This window comes from Tamandua tetradactyla, chromosome 5 (assembly GCF_023851605.1).
Source record: "Tamandua tetradactyla isolate mTamTet1 chromosome 5, mTamTet1.pri, whole genome shotgun sequence".
Taxonomy (NCBI): Eukaryota; Metazoa; Chordata; class Mammalia; order Pilosa; family Myrmecophagidae; genus Tamandua; species Tamandua tetradactyla.
The window spans coordinates 185,468,233-185,494,656 of record NC_135331.1 but is presented as its reverse complement, the minus strand read 5'-3'; the positions used below and the strand labels follow the sequence as shown (position 1 = coordinate 185,494,656).

Sequence of the window (26,424 nt, the reverse complement as noted above, 5' to 3'; positions counted from 1 at the left end):
ATGTTTAGTTTAATCTGGTTCTTCATGTACAAAAAAATTAATAGATTTCTTACAATATAGAAGTAATTATTAAAATCAATGTTCAAAAAAGTATTTATTGTATTCATACACATTCTTGGTTTATTTTCTAAATAATATTTATTTATTTATTTATTTATTTATTTATTTTAAACATAATAATACATGCAAAAAATGAACATTCTTACCATATGCTCATTCCATTCTTGGTATATAATCAATAATTCACAATATCATCACACAGTTGAATATCCACCACTGTGATAATTTCTTAGAACATTTGCATCAATTAAGAAAAAGAAATAAAAAGGAAAAAGAAAAAAACTCATACATACAATATCCCTTACCCCTCCCTCTCATTGATTGCTAGCATTTCCATCTACCCAATATATTTTAGCCTTTGTTTCCCCTATTTTATTCTATACCCCTTATCACTCCCTTTTATTGATAACTAGCATTTCAATCTACTAAATTTATTTTGACATTTGTTCCCTCTATAATTTATTTATTTTTAATCCCCATGTTTTATTCATCTATCCATACTATACATAAAAGGAGCCTCAGAGAAGAAATCACTCAGGAGTGGTGCCAAGATGGCAGTTTAGTGAGGTATGGGATTTAGTTCGTCCTCCAGAACAGCTACTAAATAACCAGGAACAATACAGAACAACTGGTGGGGCCACATCAGTGACCGGACACAGTGTATCCCAGTCTGGACCAGCTGGACTGCCTGCGAGCACCCCCAGAACCGTGAATTCCCCAAACCATGGTGGCCAGTGCCCCTCCCCAACAGGCTGCTTCCAGGAGGGGAAAGGAAAGGGACTTTACCAGCAGCAGGGGCTGAGCCCAACCAAAGGCCAACTGTGGAATTCTGACTACTAAAAATAGGCCCCCAGCTCAGGTGAACCTGGTCAAAGTGGAGGTTGCTGATTTTTGCCCTGGCACCAAGGGGGCAGGGCTGATGGAAAAAGAAAAAAAAAAAGAAACAAAGGTTTTTGGGATCAGATAGCACATGATACTTGAAAGGGTCTGGGCCCTGAAGGAAAGGAGAGGGCACATAGTACCTGAAGGTACATAAAGCAACATACCATTATGCTCTTGATTGGTAAACCTGAGGAATGGGGGTCCTGGTCTGAGAAGGATTTTTCTCTTTCATTTTTTGTGGCTGTGTTTCTACAAAGGCTGGACTACCTTTGGATACAGCGGCAGGGCTTCTCAGGCTGCAACTGCCCCAGGCATAGGCAGAAACAAGCTTGTTTGAGAGCTGTCTGGAGCCGGTGCCTTCCCCAGGGGAGGGGTGAGGCTCAGCTCAGGTAGAATCCCTCCCTCAAGGAATTCAGACCCCAGGTCTCAGAAATTTGAAGCCGTTAAAGCCAGCCTACAACCTCTCCTCTGTCTCCACTATGCCCCCAGCAGGGAGAGTCTGCTAAGTTAAAGGTACCACATCATCTTATGCTGGTGGGACCTGCAGGCAGACAAGCACCACACACTGGGCAGGATAAGAAAATCATAGAGCCAAGAGACTTCATAGGAAAGTCTTTCAACCTGCTGGGTCTCACCTTCAGGGAAAACTGACACAGATGACTCTTTCCTCCTGACGGGAGGCCAGTTTGGTCTGGGAAAATCTGGCTGGAGTCTATAATATCTACATAGACCCTCCTAAGGGTGGGGGAAAAAAGGCACCATATAGGCAGGGCAAGAAACAAGAAAACGAGAACTGAAAAATTCTGATCTGTTAAACAAAAACTAAGCTAGTGGTCCAGAATAAGCTGAACTGAATGTCAAAGAACAGAGAGACAAGAAATTCATCCAGCAATAAAATTCTAAGTAAAAGAAGTGAAAACAATTACCAGAATAAACTAATTAAGGTAATTAAATGCCTAAGTGCCAGCAAAACATAACGAATCACACTAGGAAAATTGAAGATATGGCCCAGTCAAATGAACAAATGAACAATTCAAATGAGATACAGGAGTTGAAACAATTAATTCAGAATATACAAACAGACATGGAAAACCTCATCAAAAATCAAATCAATGAATTGAGGGATGATATAACGAAGGCAAGGAAGGAACAAAAAGAAGAAATCGAAAGTCTGAAAAAACAAATCACAGAATTTATGGGAATGAAAGGCACAGTAGAAGAGATGGAAAAAACAATGGAAACCTACAATGTTAGATTTCAAGAGGCAGAAGATAGGATTAGTGAACTGGAGGATGGAGCATCTGAAATCTGACAAGCAAAAGAAAATATAGGGAAAAGAATGGTAAATATGAGCAGGGACTCAGGGAATTGAATGACAATATGAAGCACATGAATATACATATTGCAGGTGTCACAGGAGAAGAGAAGGGAAAGGGAGGAGAAAAATGAATGGAGGAAATTATCACTGAAAATTTACCAACTCTTATGAAAGACTTAAAATTACAGGTTCAAGAAGTGCAGTGCAGCCCAAACAGAATAGATCCAAATAGACGGACACCAAGACACTTACTAATCAGAATGTCAGAGGTCAAAGAGAAAGAGAGGATCTTGAAAGCAGCAAGAGAAAAGCAATCCATCACATACAAGGAAAACCTAATAACTCTATGGGTAGATTTCTCAGCAAAAACCATAGAGGCAAGAAGACAGTCAGATGATATATTTAAATGACTAAAAGAGAAAAACATCCAACCAAGAATTCTATATTCAGCAAAACTGTCCTTCAAAAATGAGGCAGAAATTAAAACATTTTCAGACAAAAATCACTGAGAGAATTTGTGACCAAGAGACCAGCTCTGCAAAAAATACTAAAGGGAGCACTAGAGGCAGATATGAAAAGACAGGAGTGAGAGGTGTGGAGAAGAGAGTAGAAATGAAGACTATCAGTAAAGGGGAAAATAAGAAAAATTAGATATGACATATAAAATCCAAAAGGCAAAATGGTAGAAGAAAGTACTACCTGTACAGTAATAACAATAAATGTTAATGGATTAAATTCCCCAATCAAAAGATATAGACTGGCAGAATGGTTTTAAAAAAAGGATCCGGAGGGAGGGGCCAAGATGGCAGCTTAGCAATGTGCACGTTTTAGTTCATCCTCCAGAAGAACTACTAAATAACCAGAAACAGTATAGAACAGCTCCTGGAGCCATGTCAGTATACCGGACACACAGCATACTCCAGTCTGGAACAGTCGGACCGGCTGCGAGCCTCCCCAGAACCATGAGTTCCCCAAGGCATGACAGCCAGTGTCCCTCCCCCACAGACTGCTTCCCAGAGGGGAAAGGAAAGACACTTTAACAGCAGCAGGGGCTAAGCCCAACCAAACACCAATTGTGGCATTAAATAACAAACTCTGACTACTAAAAACAGGCCCCCAGCTCAGGTGAACCTGGTCAAAGTGGAGGTCGCTCACTGGGCTAACAGAAAAAGAAAAAAAGAAAAGAAACAGAGGTTTTTGTGGCTGTCTTCCTACAAAGGCTTGACTGCCTCTGGATTCAGTGGCAGGACTTTTCAAGCTTCAACTGCTCTAGGCATAGCCAGAAACAAGCTTGTTTCAGGGCTTGTCTCGAGCCTGCACCTTCCCCAAAGGAGGGGTGAAGCCCAACTTAGGTGGAATCCCTCCCTCAAAGAATTCAGACACCAGGTCTTGGTAATTTGAAGCCATTAAAACCAGCCTACAACCTCTCCTCTGTCTCCCCATGCCCTCAGCAGGGAGAGTCTGCCAAAGTTAAAGGTACTGCATCATCTAATGCTGGTGGGACCTGCAGGCAGAAAAGCACCATATACTGGGCAGGAAAAGAAAAACAGAGTCCAGAGACTTCACAGGAAAGTCTTTCAACCTGTTGGGTCTCAACCTAAGAGAAAACCAATGCAGGTGACTCTTTTCTCCTGATAGGAGGCCAGTTTGGTCTGGGAAAACCCGGCTGGGGTCTATAATACCTACACAGACCCTCCTAAGGGTGGAGGGAAAAGACACCATACAAGCAGGGCAAGAAACAAGAAAACAAGAACTGAAAAATTCTCCTCTGTTAAACAAAACCTAATCTAGAGAGGAGGTGGCCAAGATGGCGGCTTAGTAAGGTGCGCACGTTTTAGTTCGCCCTCCAGAGCAACTACTAAATAACCAGAAACAGTACAGAACAGCTCCCGGAGCCACGACAGAGACCGAACACACAGTGTACCCCAGTCTGGACCAGCTGGACCGGCTGTGAGTCTCCAGAACAGTAAGTTTCCCAAGCCGCGGCGGCCGGCGGCTGGCGTCCCCCCCCAACAGGTGGCTTCCCGGACCGGCTGTGAGTCTCTGGAACAGTAAGTTCCCCAAGCCACGGTGGCCGGCGACTGGCATCCCTCCCCCACAGGCGGCTTCCCAGACCAGATGCGAGTCTCTGGAACAGTAAGTTCCCCAAGCAGCGGAGGCTGGCGACTGGCGCCCCTCCCCCACAGGCAGCTTCCCAGAGGGAAAGGAAAGAGTCTCCAACAGTAGCAGGGACTGAATCCAACCAAACACCAATAGTGGCATTAATAAACAAATTCTGACTACTAAAAATAGGCACCCAGCTCAGGTGAAACTGATCAAGGCAGAAGTCGCCTATTGGGCTAACTGAAAAAGAGGAAAGGGGTCAAAACAGAGCCTTCTGCGGCTGTTTCTATGGAGGCTTGGTTGCCTCTGGACTCAGTGCCGGGATTACACAGGCAGCAACCGCCCCAAATGCAGAAATAGGCTGCTTTCAGGGCTGTTTCCCACCTGAACCTTCCCTAAGGGAGGGGTGAAATGCAACTCAGGTGGAATCCCTCTCTCAAGGAATTCAGATCCCAGGGCTTCACAATTTGAAGCCATTAAAACCTGCCTACAATCTCTCCTCTGTCTCCACCATGCCCCCAACAGGGAGAGTCTTCCAAAGTTAAAGGAGCCACATCTTTTGCTGGTGGGACCTGCAGACAGACAAGCACCACATACTGGGCAGGATAAGAAAAACAGAGCCCAGAGATTTCACAGCAAAGTCTTTCAACCTGCTGGGTCTCACACTCAGGGAAAACTGATGCAGGTGACTCCTTCCCCCTGAAAGGAGGCCAGCTTAGTCCGGGAAAACCCGGCTGGAGTCTGTAATACCTATGTAGACCCTCCTAAGGGTAGGGATGGAAAAGGCACCTTACAAGCAGGAAAAGAACCAAGAAAATAAGAACTGAAAATTTACCCTCTGTTAAAAAAAAACTTAAGCTAGAGGCCCAGAAAAAGCTGAACTGAAAGTCAATGAACAGATAGACAACAAACTCATCCAGCAAGAAAACCCTAGGTAAGATAAGTGAAAGCAATCTCCAGAATAAACTAATTAAGGTAACTAAATGTCCAGACGCCAGCAAAAAATATCAAATTACACCAGGAAAATTGAAGATATGGCCCAGTCAAAGGAACAAACCAATAGTTCAAATGAGATACAGGAGCTGAGACAACTAATTCTGAATATACGAACGGAAATGGAAAACATCTTCAAAAACCAAATCAATAAACTGAGGGAGGACATGAAGAAGGCAAGGAATGAACAAAAAGGAGAAATGGAAAGTCTGAAAAAACAAATCATAGAACTTATGGGAATGAAAGATACAGTAGAAGAGATGAAAAAATCAATGGAAACCTACAATGGTAAATTTCAAGAAACAGAGGTTAGAATTAGTGAACTGGAGGATGGAACATCTGACATCAAAAAGAAACAGAAACTATAGGGAAAAGAATGGAAAAATTTGAGCAGGGGCTCAGGGAATTGAATGATAATATGAAGCGCACAAATAAATGTTGAAAGACTTAGCTGTGAAGTCTCTGGGCTCTGTTTTTCTTATCCTGCCCAGTATGTGGCGCTTGTCTGTCTGCAGGTCCCACCAGCAAAAGATGTTGTGGCTCCTTTAACTTTGGAAGACTCTCCCTGTTGGGGGCATGGTGGAGACAGAGGAGAGATTGTAGGCAGCTTATAATGGCTTCAAATTGTGAAGCCCTGGGATCTGAATTCCTTGAGAGAGGGATTCCACCTGAGTTGTATTTCATCCCTCCCATGGGGAAGGTTCAGGTGGGAAACAGCCCTGAAAGCAGCCTATTTCTGCATTGTGGGTGTCCCAGAAGAAGAAGAGAAGGGAAAAGGAGGAGAAAAACTAATGGAAGAAATTATCACTGAAAATTTCCCAACCCTTATGAAAGACCTAAAATTACAGATCCAAGAAGTACAGCACACCCTAAAGAGAACAGATCCAAATAGGTGTTCTCCAAGACACTTACTAGTAGAATGTCTGAGGTCAAAGAGAAAGAGAGGATCTTGAAAGCAGCAAGAGAAAAACAATCCATCACATACAAGGGAAACCCAATAAGACTATGTGTAGATTTCTCAGCAGCAACCATGGAGGCAAGAAGACAGTGGGATGATATATTTAAATTACTGAAAGAGAAAAACTGCCAACCAAGAATTCTATATCCAGCAAAACTGTCCTTCAAAAATGAGGGGGAAATTAAAACGTTTTCAGTCAAAAAGTCACAGAGAGAATTTGTGACCAAGAGACCAGCTCTGCAAGAAATACTAAAGGGAGCACTAGAGGCAGATACGAAAAGACAGAAGAGAGAGGTGTGGAGAAGAGTGTAGAAAGAAGGAAAATTAGATATGATATATAAAATACAAAAGGCAAAATGTAAGAAGAAAGTATTACCCAAACAGTAATAACACTAAATGTTAATGGACTGAATTCCCCAATCAAAAGACATAGACTGGAAGTATGGATTAAAAAACAAGATCCTTCTATATGCTGTCTACAGGAAACAATCTTAGACCCAAAGATAAACATAGGTTGAAAGTGAAAGGTTGGGAAAAGATATTTCATGCAAATAACAACCAGAAAAGAGCAGGAGTAGCTATACTAATATCCAACAAATTAGACTTCAAATGTAAAACAGTTAAAAGAGACAAAGAAGGATAATATCTACTAATAAAAGGAACAATTCATCAAGAAGACATAACAATCATAAATATTTATGCAGCAAACCAGAATGTCCCAAAATATATGAGGAATACACTAAAAAATACTGAAAAGGGAAATAGACACATCTACCATAATAGTTGGAGACATCAATTCCCCACTCTCATCAATGGACAGAACATCTAGACAGAAGATCAATAAAGAAACAGAGAACTTGAATATTACAATAAATGAGCTAGACTTAACAGACATTTATAGGACATTACACCCCACAACAGCAGGATACACCTTTTTCTCAAGTGCTCATGGATCATTCTCAAAGATAGACCATATGCTGGGTCACAAAGCAAGACTCAACAAATTTAAAAAGATTGAAATCATACACAACACTTTCTCAGATCATAAAGGAATGAAGTTGGAAATCAATAATAGGCAGAGTGTCAGAAAATTCATAAATATGTGGAGGCTCAACAACACATTCTTAAACAAACAGTGGGTCAAGGAAGAAATTACAAGAGAAATCAGTAAAATCTCGAGGTGAATGAAAATGAAAACACAATATATCAAAACCTATGGAATGCAGCAAAGGCAGTGCTAAGAGGGAAATTTATTGCCCTAAATGCCTATATCAAAAAAGAAGAAATGGCAAAAATTGAGGAATTAACTGTCCACTTGGAAGAAGTAGAGAAAGAACAGCAAACTAACCCCAAAGCAAGCAAAAGGAAAGAAATAACAAAGATTAGAGCAGAAATAAATGAAATTGAGAACATGAAAACAATTGAGAAACTCAATAAAACCAGAAGTTGGTTCTATGAGAAAATCAACAAGATTGATGGGCCCTTAGCAAGATGGGCAAAAAGAAGAAGAGAGAGGATGCAAATAAATAAGATCAGACATTGAAGAGGAGACATAATCACTGACCTCACACAAATAAAGGAGGTAATATCAGGATACTATGAACAACTTTATGCTAATAAATACAACAATGTAGATGAAATGGACAAGTTCCTAGAAAGGCATGAGCAACCATCTTTGACTTGAGAAGAAATAGATGACCTCAACAAACAAATCACAAGTAAAGAAATTGAATCAGTAATTCAAAGCTTCCCAAAAAGAAAAGTCCAGGACCAGACAGCTTCACATGTGAATTCTACCAAACATTCCAGAAAGAATTAGTACCAACCCTGCTCAAACTCTTCAAAAAAACTGAAGTGGAGGGAAAGCTATCTAATTCATTCTATGAAGGCAACATCACCCTCATACCAAAAACCAGGCAAAGATATTACAAAAAAAAAAAAAAAAGAAAACTACAGACCAATCTCTCTAATGAACATAGATGCAAAAATCCTCAACAAAATTCCAGCAAATCGAATCCAGCCACACATTAAAAGAATTATACATCATGACCAAGTAGGATTCATCCCAGGTATGCAAGCATGGTTCAACATAAGAAAATCGATTAATGTAATACACCATATCAACAAATCAAAGCAGAAAAAACACATGATCATCTCAATTGATGCAGAGAAGGCATTTGACAAGATTCAACACCCTTTCCTGTTGAAAACACTTCAAAGGATAGGAATACAAGGGAACTTCCTTAAAATGATAAAGGGAATATATGAAAAACCCACAGCTAATATCATCCTCAATGGGGAAAAATTGAAAACTTTCCCCCTAAGATCAGGAACAAGACAAGGATGTCCACTATCACCACTGTTATTCAACATTGTGTTGGAAGTTCTAGCCAGAGCAATTAGACAAGAAAAAGAAATACAAGGCACCAAAATTAGAAAGGAAGAAGTAAAACTATCACTGTTTGCAGATGATATGATACTATACGTCGAAAACCTGGAAATCCACAACAAAACTACTAGAGCTAATAAATGAGTACAGCAAAGTAGCAGGTTACAAGATCAACATTCAAAAATCTGTAGGGTTTCTATACACTAGCAATGAACAACCTGAGGGGGAAATCAAGAAACAAATTCCAATTACAATTGCAACTAAAAGAATAAAATACTTAGGAATAAATTTAACTAAAGAGACAAAAGACCTATACAAAGAAAACTACAAGAAACTGTTAAAAGAAATCATGGAAGTCCTAAATAGATGGAAGGGCATACCATGTTCATGGATTGGAAGACTAAATATAGTTAAGATGTCAATTCTACCTAAATTGATTTACAGATTCAATGCAATACCAATCAAAATCCCAACAACTTACTTTTCAGAAATAGATAAACCAATAAGCAAATTTATCTGGAAGGGCAGGGTGCCTCGAATTGCTAAAAGTATCTCGAGAAAAAAAAAAAACAAAGCTGGAGGTCTCACGCTGCCTGACTTTAAGGCATATTATGAAGCCACAGTGTTCAAAACAGCATGGTACTGGAATAAAGATAAATATATTGACCAATGGAATCGAATAGAGTGCTCAGATATAGACCCTTTCATCTACGGACATTTGATCTTTGATTAGGCTGTCAAGCCAGCTCACCTGGGACAGAACAGTCTCTTTAATAAATGGTGCCTAGAGAACTGGATATCCATATGCAAAAGAATGAAAGAGGACACGTATCTCACACCCTATACAAAAGTTAACTCAAAATGGATCAAAGATTTAAACATTAGGTCTAAGACCATAAAACAGTTAGAGGAAAATGTAGGGAGATATCTTATGAATCTTATAATTGGAGGCAGTTTTATGGACCTTACACCTAAAGCAAGAGCACTGAAGAAAGAAAGAAATAAATGGGAGCTCCTCAAAATTAAACATTTTTGTGCATCAAAGAACTTCATCAAGAAAGTAGAAAGACAGCCTACACAATGGGAGACAATATTTGGAAACAACATATCAGATAAAATTCTAGTATCCAGAATTTATAAAGAGATTGTTCAACTCAACAACAAAAAGACAGCCAACCCAATTACAAAATGGGGAAAAGACTTGAACAGACACTTCTCAGAAGAGGAAATACAAATGGCCAAAAGGCACATGAAGAGATGCTCAATGTCCCTGGAAATTAAAGAAATGCAAATCAAAACCACAATGAGATATCATCTCACACCCACCAGAATGGCCATTATCAACAAAACAGAAAATGACAAGTGCTGGAGAGGATGTGGAGAAAGAGGCACACTTATCCACTGTTGGTGGGAATGTCAAATGGTGCAACCACTGTGGAATGCAGTTTGGTGGTTCCTCAAAAAGCTGAATATAGAATTGCCATATGACCCAGCAATACCATTGCTAGGTATCTACTCAGAGGACTTAAGGGCAAAGACACAAACGAACATTTGCACACCAATGTTTATAGCAGCATTATTTACAATCGCAAAGAGATGGAAACAGCCAGAATGTCCTTCAACAGATGAGTGGCTAAACAAACTGTGGTATATACATATGATGGAATATTATGCAGCTCTAAGACAGAATAAACTAATGAAGTATGTAATAACATGGATGGACCTAGAGAACATTATGCTGAGTGAGACTAGCCGAAAACTAAATGACAAATGTTGTATGGTCTCACTGATATGAACCAATATTAGTGAATAAACTTGGAATATGTCATCGGTAACAGAGACCATTCAGAGATAGAAATAGGGTAAGATAGTGGGTAATTGGAGCTGAAGGGATACGGACTGTGCAACAGGACTGGATACAAAAACTCAGAAATGGACAGCAGAATACTTCCTATTTGTCATGTAATTATGTTAAAACATTGAATGACGCTGCAAGTGAGAATGATGGAGGAGGGCTGGGGACATAAATGTAATCAGAAAGAAAGATAGATGTTAAAGATTGAGATGGTATAATCTAGGAATGCCTAGAGTGTATAATGATAGTGAAATGTACAATGAACAAATTTTAAAAATGTTTTTGCATGAGGAAGAACAAAGGAATGTCATTATTGCTGGATGCTGAAAATAGATGATAATTAATACTTTAAAATGTCACCTTATGTGTGAGACTAAAGTAAAAAATGTTTATTTGTTACAAAATTTAGATTTTGACTAGAGCATTTCCTAATATAACTCATGTAGATAGTTTGATTGAATGTCATAAGTACATGGAATCTCAGGTAGCATATGAGATTTTGTTGGTTTGTCCAGAGTGATCTCCTGATGAATCCCAGAATGATTTGATCAGTGACTGGAAAAGTATTTGCAAGCCCCCTTCGGGGAATGATGAAAGTGGAGAGAAATTCAACTTCCCCAAGTTGAATTCTTGATATTCTCACAAGCAGTGTGGAAAACAAAGCTATAGGCTGAGCCCCCAGTCTTGGGGTTTGTTCACATGAAACTTAATCCCACAAAGGATAGGTCAAGTCTACTTAAAATTTAGGCCTAAGAGTCACCCCCAAGAGAGCCTCTTTTGTTCCTCAGATGTGGCCTCTCTCTCCAGCCAACATGACGAGCAGTCTCACCACCCTCCCCCTCTCTGCATGGGACATGACTCCCGGGAGTGTGGACTTTCCTGGTAACGTGGGACAAAGATCCTGGAATGAGCTGAGAGTCAGCATCAAAAGAGTGAGAAAAACCCTAGAATGAGCTGAGAATTAACATCAAGGGATTGAGAGAACCTTCTTGACCAAAAGGGGGAATAGTAAAATGAGACAAAGTGTCAATGGCTGAGAGATTCCAAACAGAGTCGAGAGGTTATCCTGGAGGTTATTATTACATATTAAGTAGATATCACCTTGTTGTTCAAGATGTAGTGGAGAGGCTGGAGGGAATTGCCTGAAAATGTAGTCCTGTGTTCCAGTAGCCATGTTTACTGATGATGATTGAACAATGATATAGCTTTCACAATGAGACCCTGTGAATGTGAAACCTTATGTCTGATGCTCCTTTTAGCTACTATATCAACAGAAGAGTAGAACATATGGAATAAAAATAAATAATAGGGGGAACAGATGTTAAAATAAATTCAGTTTGAAATAGTGGTAGGTGAAGGCGAGGGGTAAGGGGTATGGTACGTATAGTTTTTTGTTTTTCTTTTTTTTCTCTATTATCATTTTATTTCTTTTTCTGTTGTCTTTTTATTTCTTTTTCTAAATCGATGCAAATGTACTAAGAAATGATGAATATGCAACTGTGATGATATTAATAATTACTGATTGTATATGTAGAATGGAATGATTTCTAAATGTTTTGTTAGTTAATTTTTTTAATTAATAAAAAAAAAACCTAATCTAGAGGTCCAGAAAAAGCTGAACTGAATGTCAAAGAACAGACAAGAAATTCATCCAGCAAGAAAACCCGAGGTAAAACAAGTGAAAACAATCTCCAGAATAAACTAATTAAGGTAATTAAATGTCTAGATGCCAGCAAAAAATAACAAATGACACCAGGAAAATTGAAGATATGGCCCAGTCAAATGAACAAACCAACAATTCAAATGAGATACAGGAGCTGAAACAATTAATTCAGAACATACGAACAGACATGGAAAACCTTATCAAAAATCAAATCAATGAATTGACGGAGGATATGAAGAAGGAAAGGAATGAGCTAAAAGAAGAAATGGAAAGTCTGAAAAAACAAATCACAGAACTTATGGGAATGAAAGTCACAGTAGAAGAGATAAAAAAAACAATGGAAACCTACAATGGTAGAGTTCAAGAGGCAGAGGGTAGGATTAGTGAATTGGATGACAGAACATCTGAAATATGACAAGAAACAGAAACTATAGGGAAAAAATGGATAATATGAGCAGGGACTCAGGGAATTGAATGACAATATGAAACACATAAACGTGTGTTGTGGGTGTCCCAGAAGGAGAAGAGAAGGAAAAAGGAGGAGAAAAATTAATGGAGGAAATTATCACTGAAAATTTCCCAACTCTTATGAAAGACTTAAAATTACAGACCCAAGAACTGTAGCATACCCCAAACAGAATAGATCCAAGCAGATGTACTCCAAGACACTTACTAATCAGAATGTCAGCGGTCAAAGAGAAAGAGAGGATCTTGAAAGCAGCAAGAAAAAAGCAATCCATCACATACAAAGGAAACCTGATAAGATTATGTGTAAATTTCTCAGCAAAAACCATGGTGGCAGGAAGACAGCAGGATGATATACTTAAGTTACTAAAAGAGAAAAACTGTCAACCAAGAATTATATACCCAGCAAAACTGTCCTTCAAAAATGAGGGAGATATTAAAACATTTTCAGACAAAAATCACTGAGAGAATTTGTGACCAAGAGACCAGCTCTGTAAGAAATACTAAAGGGAGCACTAGAAACAGACATGGAAAGACAAAAGAGAGAGGTGTGGAGAAGAGTGTAGAAAGGAAGACTAAGAGTAAAGATAAAAAGAAGGAAAATTAGATATGATGTATAAAAACCAAAAGGCAAAATGTTAGAAGAAATTACTACCCATACAGTAATAAATGTTAATGGATTGAACTCCCCAGTCAAAAGACATAGACTGGCAGAATGGATTAAAAAACAGGACCCATCTACATGCTGTCTACAGGAAACACATCATAGACCCAAAGATAAACACAGGTTGAAAGTGAAAGGTTTGGAAAAGATATTTCATGCAAATAACAACCAGAAAAGAGCAGGAGTAGCTATACTAATATCCAACAAATTAGACTTCAAATGTAAAACAGTTAAAAGAGACAAAGAAGGATAATATCTACTAATAAAAGGAACAATTCATCAAGAAGACATAACAATCATAAATATTTATGCAGCAAACCAGAATGTCCCAAAATATATGAGGAATACACTAAAAAATACTGAAAAGGGAAATAGACACATCTACCATAATAGTTGGAGACATCAATTCCCCACTCTCATCAATGGACAGAACATCTAGACAGAAGATCAATAAAGAAACAGAGAACTTGAATATTACAATAAATGAGCTAGACTTAACAGACATTTATAGGACATTACACCCCACAACAGCAGGATACACCTTTTTCTCAAGTGCTCATGGATCATTCTCAAAGATAGACCATATGCTGGGTCACAAAGCAAGACTCAACAAATTTAAAAAGATTGAAATCATACACAACACTTTCTCAGATCATAAAGGAATGAAGTTGGAAATCAATAATAGGCAGAGTGTCAGAAAATTCATAAATATGTGGAGGCTCAACAACACATTCTTAAACAAACAGTGGGTCAAGGAAGAAATTACAAGAGAAATCAGTAAAATCTCGAGGTGAATGAAAATGAAAACACAATATATCAAAACCTATGGAATGCAGCAAAGGCAGTGCTAAGAGGGAAATTTATTGCCCTAAATGCCTATATCAAAAAAGAAGAAATGGCAAAAATTGAGGAATTAACTGTCCACTTGGAAGAAGTAGAGAAAGAACAGCAAACTAACCCCAAAGCAAGCAAAAGGAAAGAAATAACAAAGATTAGAGCAGAAATAAATGAAATTGAGAACATGAAAACAATTGAGAAACTCAATAAAACCTGAAACTGGTTCTATGAGAAAATCAGTAAGATTGATGGACCCTTAGCAAGATGGACAAAAAGAAGAGAGAGGATGCAAATAAATAAGATCAGACATTGAAGAGGAGACATAACCACTGACCCCACAGAAATAAAAGAAGTAATGACAGGATACTATGAACAACTTTATGCTAATAAATACAACAATGTAGATGAAATGAACAACTTCCTAGAAAGACATGAACAACCAACTTTGACTCGAGAAGAAATAGATTACCTCAACAAACCAATCACATGTAAAGAAATTGAATCAGTCATTAAGAACCTTCCCCAAAAAGAAAAGTCCAGGACCAGATGGCTTCACATGTGAATTCTACCAAACATTCCAGAAAGAATTAGTACCAATCCCGCTCAAACTCTTCAAAAAAATTGAAGAGGAGGGAAAGCTACCTAATTCATTCTATGAAGCCTGCATCACCCTCATACCAAAACCAGGCAAAGATATTACAAAAAAGAAAACTACAGGCCAATCTCTATAATGAATATAGATGCAAAAATCCTCAACAAAATTCTAGCAAATTGAATCCAGCAACATATTAAAAGAATTATAAATCATGACCAAGTAAGATTCTTCCCAGGTATGCAAAGATGGTTCAACATAAGAAAATCAATTAATGTAATACACCATATCAACAAATCAAAGCAGAAAAAACACATGATCATCTCGATTGATTCAGATAAGACATTTGACAAAATTCAACATCCTTTCCTGTTGAAAACACTTCAAAGGATAGGAATAGAAGGGAAGTTCCTTAAATGTTAAAGGGAATATATGAAAAACCCACAGCTAATATCGTTCTCAGTGGGGAAAAACTGAAAACTTTCCTCCTAAGATCAGGAACAAGACAAGGATGTCCACTATCACCACTGTTATTCAACATTGTGTTGGAAGTTCTAATCAGAGCAATTAGACAAGAAAAAGAAATACAAGGCATCAAAACTGGAAAGGAAGAAGTAAAACTGTCACTGTTTGCAGATGATATGATACTATACATCAAAAACCCTGAAAAATCCACAGCAAAACTACGAGGGGTAATAAACAAGTACAGCAAAGTGGCAGGTTACAAGATCAACACTCAAAAATCTGTAGTGTTTCTATACACTAGTAATGAACAATCTGAGGGGGAAATCAAGAAATAAATTCCATTTACTTGCAACCAAAAGAATAAAATATTTAGGAATAAATTTAACTAAACAGACAAAAGACCTATACAAAGAAAACTACAAGAAATTGTTAAAAGAAATCACAGAAGACCTAAATAGATGGAAGGGCATACTGTGTTCATGGACTGGAAGACTAAATATAGTTAAGATGTCAATCCTACCTAAATTGATTTACAGATTCAATGCAATACCAATCAAAATCCCAACAACTTACTTTTCAGAAATAGAAAAACCAATAAGCAAATTTATCTGGAAGGGCAGGGTGCTCCAAATTGCTAAAACTATCCTGAGGAAAAAAAATGAAGCCGGAAGTCTCATGCTGCCTGACTTTAAGGCATATTATGAAGCAACGTGGTCAAAACAGCATGCTACTGGCATAAAGATAAATATATTGAGCAATCGAATCGAATAGAGTGTTCAGATATAGACCCTCTCATCTATGGACAATTGATCTTTGACAAGGCAGTCAAGCCAACTCACCTGGGACAGAACAGTCTCTTCAATAAATGGTGACTAGAGAACTGGACATCCATATGCAAAAGAATGAAAGAGGACCCATATCTCACCCCCTATACAAAAGCTAACTCAAAATGGATCAAAGATCTAATCATTAGGTCTAATTCCATATAACTGTTAGAAGAAAATATAGGGAAATATCTTATCAATCTTATACAAGGTGGCGGTTTCCTACCTTACAGCTAAAGCAAGAGCATTGAAGAAATAAATAAATAAATGGGAACTCCTAAAAATTAAACACTTTTGTGCATCAAAGAACTTTATCAAGAAAGTAAAAAGACAGCCTACACAATGGGAGATAATATTTGGAAATGATATATCAGATAAAGGTCTAGTATCCAGAATATATAAAGAGATTGTTCAACTCAATAACAAAAAGACAGATAACCCAATTACAAAATGAGCAAAAGACTTGAACAGACACTTCTCAGAAGAGGAAATACAAATGGCCAAAGGCACATGAAAAGATACTCAACTTCCCTGGCTATTAGAGAAATCCAAATCAAAACCTCAATGAGCTATCATCTCACACCCAACAGAATGGCCATTATCAATAAAACAGAAAATGACAAGTGTTGGAGAGGATGTGGAGAAAGAGGCACACTTATCCATTGTTGGTAGGAATTTCAGATGGCACAACTGCTGTGGAAGGCAGTTTGGCAGTTCCTCAGGAAGCTAAATATAGAATTGCCATATGACCCAGCAATACCATTGTTAAGTATCTACACAGAAGACAAGAGTGCAAGGACACAAATGGACATTTGCACACCAATGTTTATAGCAGCATTATATACAATCGCAAAGAGATGGAAACAGCCAGAATGTCCATCAACAGACGAGTGGTTAAACAAATATATATATATATATATATATATATATATATATATATATATATATATATATACACACACACACACACATATATACACACACACATATGATGGAATATTATGCAGCTGTAAGACAGAATAAAGTTATGAAGTATGCAACAACATGGATGGACCTTAAGGACATTATGCTGAGTGAGATTAGCCAGAAACAAAAGGACAAATACTGTATGGTCTCACTGATAGGAATTGACATTAGTGAATAAACTTGGAGAATTTCAGTTAAGAACAGAGATCATCAGGAGATAAAAACTGGGTAAGATATTGGGTAATTGGAGCTGAAGGATACAGATTGTGCAATAGGAATGATTGCCAAAACTCAGAAATGGATAGCACAATATTACCTAACTGTAATACAATTATGTTAAAACACTGAATGAAGCTGAATGTGAGAATGATAGAGGGTGGGCATAAATGAAATCAGAAAGAAAGTTAGATGATAAAGACTGAGATGATATAATCTAGGAATGCCTAGAGTGTATAATGATAGTGACTAAATGTACGAGTTTTAAAAATATTTTTGCATGAGGAAAAACAAAGGAGTGTCATTAATGCAGGGTGTTGAAAATAGATGGTAATTAATATTTTAAAATTTTAACTTATATGTGAGACTAAAGCAAAAAATGTTTATTTGGTACAAAATTAATATTTTGATTAGTGCATTTCCTAATATAACTTATGTAGACAGCTTAATTGAACACTATAAGTGCATGGAACCTTGAGTAGGGTATGGAATTTTGTTGGTTTGTCCAGAGTGATGCCCCGATAAATCCCAGAGTGATTTGAACAGTGAATAGAAAAGTATTTTGAAAGTACCCTTGGGGGAATGGTGAGAAAGGGGGAAAATTCAACTTCCCCAAGTTGAATTCTTGATATTCTCACTAGCAGTGCAGACAACCAAAGCTATAGCCTGAGCCCCTGATCGTGGGGTTTGTTTATATGAAACTTAACCCCACAAAGGATAGGTCAAGCCTACTTAAAATTAGGTCAAAGAGTCACCCCCAAGAGAACCTCTTTTGCTGCTCAGATGTAGCCTCTCTCTCTCCAGCCAACACAACAAGCAAACTCACTGCCCTCCCCCTGTCTATGTGGGACATGACTCCCAGGGGTGTGGACCTTCCTGGTAATGTGGGACAGAAATCCTAGAATGAGCTGAGACTCAGCATCAAGGGATTGAGAAAACCCCTAGAATGAGCTGAGACTTAGCATCAAAGGATTGAGAAAACCTCGACAAAAAGGAGAAAGAGGGAAATGAGACAAAATAAAGTGTCAGTGGCTGAGAAATTCCAAACAGAGTCGAGGGGTTATCCTAGAGGTTATTCTCATGCATTAAATAGATATCACCTTGTTAGTCAAGCTTGAGCTAGAGAGGCTGGAGGGAACTGCCTGAAAATGTAGACTGTGTTCCAGTAGCCATGTTTCTTGAAAATGATTGTATAACGATATAGCCTTCACAATGTGACTGTGTGATTGTGAAAACCTTGTGTCCGATGCTCCTTTTATCTACCTTATCAACAGATGAGTAAAATATATGGAATAAAAATAAATAATAGGGGGAACAAATGTTAAAATAAAAAAAAAAAAAAAGGAGCACCAGACTCAAGGTTTTCACAATCCTACAGTCACATTGCAAAAGCCACAATAATCTTCAAGAGACATGGCTACTGGAACACAGCTCTACATTTTTAGGTACTTCCTTCCAGCCTCTCCAACATATCTTAACTAAAAAGATGATATCTATATAATGTGTAAGAATAACCTCCGGGATAACCTTTCGACTCTGATTGAAATCTCTCAGCCACTGACACTTTATGCTGGCTCATTTCTCTCTTCCCCGCTTTGGTCTAAAAGGTTTTATCAGTCCCTTGATGCTAGAGTCCCAGCTCATTCCAGGATTTCTGCTACACGTTGCCAGGAAGGTTTACATACCCAGGAGTCATGTCCCATGTAGAGGGCGGGGAGAGCAGTGAGTTTGCTTGTCGTGTTGGCTGAGAGAGAGAGAGGTCACATCTGAGCAACAAAAGAGGTTCTCTGGGGGTGACTCTTAGGCCTAATTTTAAGTAGGCTTAGCCTATCCTTTGCGGGGATAAGTTTCATATGAACAAATCCCAAGATTGAGGGCTCGGCCTATTGCTTTGGTTGTCCCCACTGCTTGTGAGAATATCAAGAATTCTCCATATGGGAAAGTTGAATTTTCTCCCTTTCTCACCACTCCCCCAAAGGGACTTTGCAAACACTCTTTTATTCACTGTTCAAATCACTCTGGGTAAATAATAGTTTTTAAAGTATTAAAACCTCATGGATAATAGCCAGATAACTAACTTTGTTAGACTTCAGCCCAGCATTTCCTAAGCAGTGATACCAACATTTTCAAAGCCTTTCATAGCCATTTGATTTGCAGGGAGGGGTTCTGGAGTTGATGATGGACTGCATTCCCAAAGCTCAGGTGTTTCCTTTACAGACTGGAGGCAATAAAAATGTTTCATCCTGGCTCTTCAGTGATGTTTGTTGTAAAGATGAATAATATCCACCAAATTTCTGGGCGCTTGAAGAAATGCATCTCCATGTAAAACTGAGATATCAGAGGTATCAAAAAAATTATTCCATGAAGTACTTACCTTTATAGGTAAAAGAATAGAAAAGAATCCAGAAAAATAGGATTCTTTGTTTATGATTTTAGCAGCACTCTTTGAAGTAAAACAAGCCAACAATTTGTCAAAGTAGCAAGGCAGCTTTATGTATTTCTTAGAAAAAGAATAAAGAAGCCATGGAAATTTTAAAGTAATTAAGAGGAGAGATGAAAACGCAAAAGTAAAAGGAAGGTAAGATTGACATGATTCGGATGATTTCAGTGAAAACATATAGTTCAACTATATATCAAGCATCCAAGAAATATTGAAGAATTGAACACTTCCCTGCATTAGGTGACATCACCTGCTAGGTGCTGTCAATATGGAGAGAAAATCCCATTCACTACCTGCTCTCATGTTGTTCCCAGGCCAGATGGAGAACACAGCCACCTGGATAATTACGTATTAGTGTAATGAAATCAGCTCTGAGAAATTGAGGACATTAGCACTGGTCCCTAACTAGGCCTTGACATAGGAAGACTCATTCAAGTTGCTTTGAAAAGCGGTGAGTCAACAGACCCCTATTTCCTAACTAATGCTGCCTTTAATGTCCTCATTTGTCATCCCCTGTACTGAAGTAGATATCGTTTACAAAATGAAATATTAGCTGTTTGGGAACCCATAAACTCCTTAAAAGTTTCACAGCTCCATCAAACTCCTTCAAACCATAGTTAAGACAGTCACTGTACCTCAAGGCATTCAGGGAATATCCTGGATGACAATTTTTTAGTTAGATGTGGTTAAATACTTTTGCTATGTTCGTATCATTATGGCTAAATATTTATTCGTACAACAAACATTTATTGAACCCATAAATTAAGTGTTGCAGATATAGCAATAAATAATAGGCAGTTCTCTTTCCATGATTTATTGACTACTGAGGAAGATGGGCAAAAGAATGGAGGATTTTCATATGTTGCAGCATGTCATTGGGAATAAAGGAAGAGGATTTCTTAGTTAAGGATGAGTCGTGTCTTTGGGAGCTCTTGGGGTACTGCAGACTGTCATTAATCAAATGTTTTTGTTTCCCCTCTCTTTTTATTTTAAAGAGAAACAAATTTTTCAAGTTCCCTCATTTAAGCTGGGCTTATAGGAGCTGGACTGAGATGATAAGAATGCATTTCTCACAACCTTAGAGATAAATGTCATTTTGGATAAAAATTTAAATTAAAAACTTGATAGGGCAAGAGGCAACTAAATGTGAGAGCAAACAGCTGACACTTTAAATAAAATGGGAATATATTCAAAGGCCAAGATAGTATTGATGATTTTAGCAATTAAAAGAGCAGTAGGCTTCCACACATTTCACAAAAAAAAGCAACTTCAGCTTTGCCTCAATTAACCCAGATTTCCATTCAAGGGCAGAAGGATTAGGGGCCAAATGGATTCCATACAAATCTCACAGTGAGAATATAACATTCATAGAAGATCTGGTCACCTTTCAACATAGTTTTTAAGTCCCATGAACTGTGGCTTAATTTATATTTCCTAATTTTTCTACCTGATGATCTGATTGTAACTAAACACTCAAAATTAAATGTGAAATATATAGAATTAGCATTCCAGAAAAAAAGGAAGAATAAAGAGATGACATTGACTTTTTTTTCCCAAAATAACAAAGGGCAGCATCAAAATGAATTTCTGCAGCCCTTTTACCCTGATGCATAATAAGAAATTGAGGGGACAAACTCAATGAAATTAAAGGGCAGGATATTTTAAATGAATGGACATATTTATTTGCCCAGCATGCATAATAACATTTTAGCACCCACGGTTACTAGAGGTCATAGAAAACAAATAAAAACACCTGGGATTGAAGAAGAACAGAATAATCTTCTAAGTAATGAAAACATTTGTAGCCAAGATAATGGCATATTTAATTAGATTGCCACACTTCAGGGAGCATTAAATGAATCAAGTAACACAAAATCACCCCATTGCCAATGAAATGTACAGGGATTCTCTACAGATTTTTGAAGTCTGCAGAATTTTCTATTGTGGGATGAAGAGATAAAAAGACCTATTTTATTTTTTGGCTGCCAAAACATGTAGGGGGCAAAGTGGGGATGGAAACAGAATTTGCATGTTCTCCAACTATCTGAGTGCCAAAATGGAACATACCGAAATATTAGGCTATGATTGGAAATAGAAATAGGCTTGACATTAGATCTTGGTTTAAATGTGTGCTGTGTTAGGTACATTCTGATAATTTTTGGTAATTTGTCAAGTGGCTATCATTTTTCAGAACTGGGAGCACCACAGTCAGAGGACACCTTCATTTTTGTCTGCTCTGTCATTAGGACCCAAAGCGTCAAATAGGACCCCTACCCAGAAATAGCCTGAATAACCACTCATTGCTCTAAGTAAACAAGAAAGCACCTCTAAACACAATTCTGGGTTAACTATGTATAACTGTAGCAAATGAGAATAAACTCTAAAGAGGGAAATACTCACTATTGCCTCTGGGTTATATGGCAATACCCAGAGTTGCTGATTTATTTGGACTTTAGAATCTCTATTCCCTGGGATCTGAGAATGAGAGGCAGTGATTTCTCTGTTACAAAGTCAAGCTCTGATTACATGAGACTAATCTACTTGTTCCTGTAACTGTCCACCCCTATGCTTCCATATTTTGCTCTATGATTCTGTGATTTTTGTCTCAGCATAATTTTCTTATCAGATCCAAAAATACATATTTTTTTTATTGAGTACTCAGACTCTCAGTTAAACTTAAACTTTTAGATCAAGGAAAGGTAATTGTTTAAAGCAAATAAAACAAGTGTGAGGGGGGCAGGAGAAAAGTTAAGAAACTAAATCAGTGCTACAAATGGATGAATAATAATGCTAAGATATTATTTGAAAGTGAAAAACACCTAAAAGCCTGTCAGGAGGCCACCTTTTCTTAAAGAATTACAAATAATAATTAAGAGTAAAATACTGATAAAATGAAAATACATAATTTGCTTCACTGTCCCCAAAGACGATTTGGAGCAAATACTAGAAACAGAAATTTCAGCAAAGAAGATAAAGAATCTTCAAATTGCTGAGAGAAAGCATGGCAAAATCTGACAAAATTTTTAAATGGGGGTAGGAATACTTAAGCTCATAATATTAATAAAATGGTAAAATATCAATAATAATTTATACTATTGTAATCTCTTTAAGTGTTGGATAGATTTTTTTTTAAAGAAGTAAAGTAGTATTTCTCACATTTGCCATGCAATCTATTAAAACTCTAAAAATTCCAAAACTCTTTCATGAAGCTTTAGCAGAGATGGTATTGAAATTCTGAACAGAAATGATTTGTATTTAGCATTTCTCTGGCATTAAAGAAATGATTGGAAAATTTTCTTTTAATTAAAACTGTCAGCATGGAAGGATTTAAGGATGATCAGAACAAATCCAACCAGCAAACTTCATTAGCCTGGAAAGTTACAAGAAAAGTAAAAGGCACTATTTACCAGTATGAAAGAAATGTGCCCACACATCAGGCATGTTTGGTGAGAGTATCATAAATGCATTGAATCCAGTCATGAGAAGAATATCAGAAAACCCTTCAACTAAAGTGCAATAAGTTGTGAATAACCTAGTATTCTAGTATGAACAGATATATACATTTCTGTAACTTGAGAAAATTAAACATTTTTCTTACCTCCCTTTTTTGTTTGTATTGAGATAGGATCTAAGAAGATGATGAAGAATGACTCATTATAACCTAACTGAATCACCCCCAAAAAAATCACAGTCCAAGTGTTTATGATCTCAGGGACCATCCCACATGTTTAAAACAATAAGACTGCCTGCATCATACAGCACCAGATACTTCCTCTGTCCTGTCATTAGTAACATCTAAGCCCAAGAAATACAAGGTGTGCTAGTCAGGGTTCTGTACAGAAACAGACCCAAGAGGAGAGATGTGTTAATATGAGATTTATGAGGGTGTCTCATGCAAACATGGGAATGGAAGAGTCCAAAATCTGTATGGCAGGCTGTGAAGCTGGTGGCTCCAATGAAGGGTCTGGATGAGCTCCACAGGAGAGGCTCTTTGGCTAAAGAAACATCAAAAGAGGCTCTCTTCTCCCTTAAAAGCCTTCAACTGATTGGATTATCTTATGGGTGGGAGACACGCTTTAGTTGATCACAGATGTAATCAGCCACTGATGCAATTAGCTGACTGATGATTTAATCATGCAGCTATGAAATATACTTGCAGCAATGGTCAGGCCAGTGCTTGCCTGACCAGACAACCGGGTATTATTATTTGGCCTAGTCAACAACAGAAACTAATCATCACACAAGGAGTTCTTTATAAACACTGAATCAGTACATAATCCAATATTGATCCTTCTGAAATTAACAAAAACAAATAACCAAACAGAAAACAAAGAGAGAATTTTTCCTTATGCTATCATTCTAGGATAAAATCTTCAGTCCAGATACTTGTAATGGAAGACTGTCAAGATATATTGATGCGTTGAAGACTAGAATTAAAACTTGAGAAAGGACCACAATGCATTGTTTGAACAAGCTTTGGAGAAATTGCTAACTGGGACTCAATCTTCTCCAGTTGCAGCTACTACCTCTGATATTCACCATCTCAAAAACCAAGGGGTCTTCTTAAATTTGATTCTGTTGGGGTCCCATTGTTAATGAACTGTAGCTGCTCTTTACCTTCAATAATAACCAACAGAAAAGAATAAAGCAACACAACACATTTAAAATATGTAGCATTTTCCCAACCTGCTGTGCTCTTTAAATTTGGAAGGCACTTTGTTTTGAATAAGTCACTTTATTTTATCCTCTTTAATGACACATCTGCTACTAACTTTCAGAAACTCCCAGAATGTTACAGACGTGCTGGGAAGTTTTACCTGAAATTCCTCTTAACTTTCCTGTTCCTTAACTTTCTCCTGTTACTTTCATAAAACTCATTAATATCCGTCTGTATCAGTTTGAAACTATTGTGTATCTCAGAAAAGCCATATTCTTCAAATCTGATTTAATGTTGTAGGGTAGGACCATTTTCATTAACTGTTTCCATGGAGATGTGACCCAATTGTGGGTGGTGCCTTTTGATTGGGTGGTTTCCATGGAGATGTCACCACCCTTTCAAGGTAGGCCACTTACTGAGCCCTTTAAGAGGGGATCATTTTGGAAAAAGCTTCAGAGCCAATAAAAGACATGGACATTTGGAGATATTTGCAGTGCCCACAGAGAGAGCAGATGCCTAGACACAAATGCAGAGGCTAGCAGACGTTGCCATGTGCCCTCCCACGAGATGCTAAGTAAGCCAGAACCCAAAGCTGTGTCTTGGAGGAGCTAAGTGAAGGCCCACAGATGCTTAGAGAAAAAACAAGTGGCATCAGAAGCTGGAAGTAAAAGAACCAGGAATAAGAACTACCAGACGCCAGTCATGCGCCTTCCCATGTGACAGACATCAGCCTTTCTTGAGTCAAGTTATCTTTCTCTGGATGCCTTAATTTGGACATTGTTATGGTCTTAGAACTGAAAATTTGTAACTTAATAGATTTCCTTTTTTCAAAAAAAGTCATTTCATTCTTGGTATTCTGCACTCCGGCAGCAGTTAGCAAACTAAAACATCCTCTTCACACATTTTTTTTTTTTTTTTTTTTTACATGGGCAGGCACTGGGATCAAACCCGGGTCCTTGGGCACAGCGAGCCACCATGGCCCGCCCATCTCTTCGCACATTTTGTCTTTTATTTTGGCAAATTTCAACAATATCTCATAATGAAATTATGTCTCTAATGTCGTGACTGCCAGGTGCTATATATGTGTGTGTAATTATTGTGCATATTAATAAGACATGTGTTAAGCCATACAGTCCTCGTACTTTATACTGATTACACTTATTCTATCAATCCATCCATCCATCATCTCTTTCTTTATACTAATGTTCATTTGTCACATGCAGATATATGCCTAGTTAGGAAATGAGTGAAAAAATAATGCAATGAGTATTTATTTGATTATAGTTTACTCTGTTGATTTTTCTAACTTGGTATTGAGCCTCCCAGATGCAATGTTCTAAGCTAAAATGACCCATATTGTGATAGAAATATTTTAAGTTGACCCCACCAATGCTCTGACAGGAAAATAAGATCTGTTTGAATAAAGAGGATCATACACAAACAGGAGTTAATGGTAGTAGATCCTGCACATTTTTTCCATTTTTCACAGGAATACAAAAAAGCTGGACATTGCTCTAAATGTGTATTTTTGGAGGTGAAAGTAAAGCCATCCAGCACTGAGAGTGGCATCTCCACTGCATTCAGCAAACCAAGGGCCAGTGCAGGATCATTTATATTTGGAGATTCAACGCTTTGGAGTACGAATGCTCTGCCAATTCCGTTCATCTGCCAAGTCTTTACAATGAGGTCATGTCTGCAACATGTCGATGCTCTAGAAACTAGAAAAGATTTTAGGCTCTGAGCAATTTTTGATGCATGAATAATTTTACATATGTCAATTCCTTCCAAAATTTTAAGTTTCCCAAGTTTTATGTGGTTTTCTTTATATGCTGCTAACTTGAGAAAAACCACTTTTTAGTGCTAGTTCTTCCACTCCATTATCTGACACCATAACTACTTCTTTCTATAAATTATATTTACTCATTCACTTTTTGTAATATTCTATTGGAAAAATTCCATAGTTTATTTTTCAATTGCTGTCACTTTTTGGCCATGGGCCTGGGAACTTTAGGTGGCTTTATTGATTAGTTTATAAGCACCAGACACCGGACATGTTATTTTGGATACATTAAAAATC

At 37.7% G+C, this 26,424-nt stretch overlaps 1 protein-coding gene across 4 annotated transcripts in view; it reads right to left on the bottom strand.

Moving 5' to 3' along the window:
* NKAIN2 (sodium/potassium transporting ATPase interacting 2) overlaps positions 1 to 26,424 on the bottom strand; it is a 1,040,630-nt gene that overhangs the window by 494,622 nt on the left and 519,584 nt on the right. The window contains exon 2 of one of the 4 annotated variants that reach the window (XR_013176422.1): positions 25,531 to 26,065. The exons of the other annotated variants lie outside the window; for them this stretch is intronic. The gene's annotated coding sequence lies outside the window, so the exon portion shown is untranslated. Of the gene's footprint in view, positions 1 to 25,530; positions 26,066 to 26,424 lie in introns of those variants that run through there. 4 annotated transcript variants of the gene reach the window in all.